The sequence below is a fragment of the Arachis duranensis genome, chromosome 3, assembly GCF_000817695.3.
Source record: "Arachis duranensis cultivar V14167 chromosome 3, aradu.V14167.gnm2.J7QH, whole genome shotgun sequence".
In the NCBI taxonomy this organism is placed as follows: Eukaryota; Viridiplantae; Streptophyta; class Magnoliopsida; order Fabales; family Fabaceae; genus Arachis; species Arachis duranensis.
In genome coordinates this window covers 128,148,123-128,153,090 of record NC_029774.3, presented here as the reverse complement: position 1 = coordinate 128,153,090, position 4,968 = coordinate 128,148,123, and positions in this window count along the sequence as shown.

The following is a 4,968-nucleotide window of genomic DNA, read 5'->3' as shown; positions in this document are numbered from 1 at the left end:
ATATCCCCCTTATTCTTGTAGATAGGTACCAAGGTGCTCTTTCTCCACTCATCAGGCATCTTCTTTGACCTTAAAATCTCATTAAAAAGCTTGGTTAATCAGTTGATGCCTTTTTCTCCAAGACCCTTCCAAACCTCAATCGGGATATTATCAGGTCCTACTGCCCTGCCATTTTTCATCTGCTTTAGAGCCTCTTTTACCTCGAAGTCTCGAATCCTTCGATAGTAGTCAAAGTTTTGATCTTCTTCCCTTGTGCATAATCGACCAAGGTTCGGAAGAGTCTTCTGTCCCTCATTAAATAACTCGTAGAAGTAACTCTTCCACCTTTCATTAATCTTCTCCTCTTGAGCCAACACATATCCATCCTTATCCTTTATGCACTTAACCTGATCCAAATCTCTCGTTCTTCTTTTCCGACTCTTTGCGATTCTATATATACATTTTTCTCCTTCTTTCGTGCCCAAAGACTGGTAGAGACCCTCATATGCTCTTGTTTTTGCTTCACTTACTGCCACTTTTGTCTCTTTCTTAGCCACCTTATATTTTCACAGTTATCTGCATTGCGGCATAAAGACCACTCTTTAAAGCATTCCCTTTTTATCTTTATCTTTTATTGTATACTCGCATTCCACCACTAGGACTCCTTGTCTCTTGGTCCTATTCCTTTAGATTCACCAAAACTTTCTTTTGCTGTTCTTCTAATAACTTCTGCCATCTCCCTCCACATCTCTTCCGTGCTTCCATTCCCATTCCCTTTGCCTCTTTTCCTACCCGTCTTAGGAAGCTTCTTTGTTCCTCATCTTTCATCCGCCACCACCTCGTCCTTGGGTTCTTCGCCACCACCTCGTCCTTGGGTTCTTCGTATGATGTCTTTTCCTCAACTTTTGCTCAACGCGAAAATCCATGACGAGCACCCTATGTTGTGTTGTCAAACTCTCTCCCGGGATAATTTTACAGTTAATGCAAAATTTCCGGTCGACTCTCCTCAACAAGAAGAAGTCGATTTGAGAGCTTGTCATACCACTCTTATAGGTTATAAGATGTTCGTCTCTCTTTTTAAAACATATATTTGCGATGAAAAGATCAAAGGTTGAGGAAAAGTCCAAAATAGTTTTACCCTCGGCATTGATCACCCCGAAACCATGGCCTCCGTGAATACTCCCATATCCAGTCACTTCTCTCCCAACATGGCCATTTAAATCTCCTCATAAGAAAATCTTATCTCCCAAAGGTATGTCTTGAACCAAACTCTCTAGATCTTCCCAAAACCTTATCTTGTGTTGTTCGTCCGAACCTACTTGCGGTGCATAGGCGCTAATCACATGGAAAACACCTCCCTCCACCACAAGTTTGATAGAGATGATCCGATCTCCCACCCTCTTGACATCCATTACGTCCTTCTTCCACTACTTATCCACAATTATTCCAACTTCATTCCTATTCTTCACCTTTCCTGTATACCAAAGTTTGAAACGAGAAGTATCCAACTCCCTAGTCTTTGCACCAACCCATTTCATTTTTTGTAGGCACATAATATTAATCTTCCTCCTTGTCATGGTGTTCACCACCTCCATGGACTTTCCTGTTAGAGTGCCTATGTTCCATGTTCCTGTTAATATTATCAAAGTAAGTTTTTTGCTGCCAACTTCTACATGCAACTTTTAAATTTAGATGTATTTTTTGTGGTTTACCATAATAATTTAGGATAAAATATTATTTTAATTTATAATATTTGGATCAAATTCTAAGTTAATTTTTAACGTTTCAAACATTTTATTTATATATCAAGAAGTTTTTAAATTTGACATGACAAAAATAAGTAATATGAACATTATAACATTATTAGTTAAGTCATATAATTGTCTGTGTATAAAAAAAATACAATTTAATTTTTTATATAACAATTTTTTTTCAATTATTTAAATCTTAACAATCAATTGATTAATGCTCTAAAATTTAAAAAAGAATCTTTACATTAATGATATTTGGTAAATCAATTTATTTATAAATTAAAATAAAATATTATTAGCTATTCAATATACAAATTGTTCATGTTAAATTTAAAAAAAATAAAAAATTAATTACAACATAAATCAACTCAATCCAACTTTTTGTATTTGTAGTTTTGAAATTTAAAAAATTAGATTTGTGGATGGTTATTGTGTTTTGGGAAAACTCTACGTACAAGCGATTAGGGCTTGTAAGTATTACAAGCCAATTAAACTCTAATCCCCAAAATTCGCTGCAAGTGCTACGTTCCTTACACGCGCTACATCCCTTCTTCTTCTCCTTCTTTTTCGATCGTTCTTTTCTCCTCCTTTCTCACTGGTTTGTTCTTCGTTGTTGACGTTAGTTCCTCCACATACTGTTACGGCACGGCACGTTTTCATTGCACCTTCTTCTTCTTCTTGCTGCACGTTCTTCTTCCTCTTCCTCTTCTTCTTCTTCTTTTCTTTTGTTTCTTGCCTTCTCTTTCTCCTTCTTCATTTACGTGTTTTTCTCTCTGTTTTCTTTTTTCGTTATTCTCGATTTCTATTGTTTGTTGACATCAAGCTCTGAAATCGTTTTTGAAGAAGAAGAAGTAGCAGAAGATAAGGAGGAGAAAGAGAAAGATTTCTGAATTATGCATGATTTTGGGTGTATTTCTTAAATCCTTTGGGTGTATTTTCTGTAATCTTTTGGGTGTATTTCTATAATTGTAAGAACCGCAACGAAATCAACCGGTTAATTAAGTGAATTAATTGCCCAAATTAGATTCCGAAAGGTTAGAGAGAGAATTTGAGGATTTAAAGGTGATTTTTGGACTCAGTGGGTCTTTCTGAGTCAGAAAATGTGCTTTCTACGAAAAACCGTGAAAAATTGCGAACCGACAATTGAACCGGTTGAATCGGTTCAAGTCTGCCTGGTACCGCACGAGAAAAGTGAAAACCATCAAAAACCTTAGAAAAACATTAGAAATGAAAAACCGGGCTTTAATTTTAAAGATTTGGCCCGAAGTTAGGCCAAATGGGCTAAAAACGCTAACGGGTTGGACCGGACCCAAGTTGGGTCCAAGCCCAACATATAAATACACTTAAATGAACCCATTTCAGCCACTTTCAGCCTCATAACCTAAACACAACAGCAGCTGAAGTGAGGAGAGAGGTGAGAGCTTTCCACCATTGTTACTATTCACTTCAAACTTCCCAAGCTCATATCTTGAGCTACGGAGCTCCGATCGCCGCACCGTTTGCGGCTACGCGTTCCTTGTGAAGAGCTCTACAAAACACATATACGAAGCTGGTAAGGAAAGCTCGAAATCTTCCCAGTTCCTCTCCTTAAAAATTTGGGTTTTTAGGGTTTTGAACCAAGTGAGTTTTTGTGATTTTGGGTGTTTAAGTTCACTCTAATCCTTGCTTAGCATTAGGTTTTGACATCCAAATCTGTTGGAAAAGGTAAGAGACTTTGAACTCTTATGAAATTTTGTTTATGATGAGCCCTAGGTTGATTTGTGATGGTTTATGCATATATAGTTTGATTGTTGTGAGTTTGGAGCTTGTTGGTGATTGTTGGAAGCTTGGGTTGTGTTGGAAAGCTTGTTGGTGATCATTATGGTGCTCATTTTGGGTTAAGGACATATTGGAAAATGGCCAAGGTATGGTTTCGGTTTTCTCTATGTAGTATATAATATTCATGGACACTTAGGCTAGTGACCCATGATCATATGTGTTATATAGTTAATGTTGGAATTGAGAATAATGAAATGAGGAGGAAAATGTGGTGAGGTTGATGTATTATGCTATAACAGGTACATTTTGATGAAAAATGGAGCTTTGGATGGTTTGGTATGATTTGGTATGGGTATGGTGAGATAGGGTGGTAATTGTGAAGTTGGAAAAATTGATTTTTTGGTGAACTTTGTTCGATCATAACTTTTGCCTCGGTTTTCAAAATTGATTGAAAGTTGTTTAGAATTAAAGATCTTTGAAAACTCTTTGAATCAGTATAAAGATTGTGAAAATTGGAATTTTGTAGAGGAAGTTACGATCATTCAAAGTTGGTGTTAAAAATCTGAAATTTTGCAAAGTTGTAGAGTTTCATGATTTCTGAATTGTGCGGGTGCACACGTCTTGTTTCTCAAAAATTTATTTGTTTTCAACTATTTTGCCTTTTTAACAAGGTTGTAAGCTTCTAAACACCATTTTAAGACATTTGGGCCTAGTTTTGAGTATTAGAACATGGGATATAAATTAAGGGCTCTAGTACATGGTTTTAAGGTAAATTAGAAAACGGAGGCCTAGGTTTCTGGCGTGCTGAGAATGGTTTGACGTTAGGTGAAGGGTGATTGGTATATGAGATGAGAAATGATAGACTTTTGGTATTTGGAAACTGAGTTATAAAGGGACAGTGGTTGAGATGAGTCGGAGACTCGGATTTAAGTGATGGATATATTTATGCTGAAAATACTTTTGAAAACCACTGAAATAATATTTTTACATGATATTTTGAGACGCTATGCACCTGGCGGGGACGGTGGTTAATCCCGCCTGTCGAGGTAGCGGCGGCGGCGTAAGGACGGTGGTTAATCCTGCTTACGTTGAGATGTGAGGTCTGAGGCAAGAATATCCCGCTCGCATCCCTTCGGATCTATAGGGCAAGCAGGCGCCGGTACCTGGACAGTGATCCGGGCACTATATCTCGGGGGTTCCCATATAAGAAATCCGAAGGGCGACGTCTCCATGGAGATGTGTCGGGTTGGCAGTTGAACCGACAATGTGATATCACAGCCAGTAGGGCAGGTATTCATCATATGCATTTCCTATTTGCTTGTATGCTTTGTCTACTTGTAATGGTTTGCCTAATTGAATAACATGCTTACTTGCTATGTGAGTTAATTGTCATATATGCTACTACTTGTGCTTTACTTGCTTTGAACATTATCTGTGTTTTCTGCTGGGATTGAGGAGGTTCGGAAGGCGGTGGCGATGG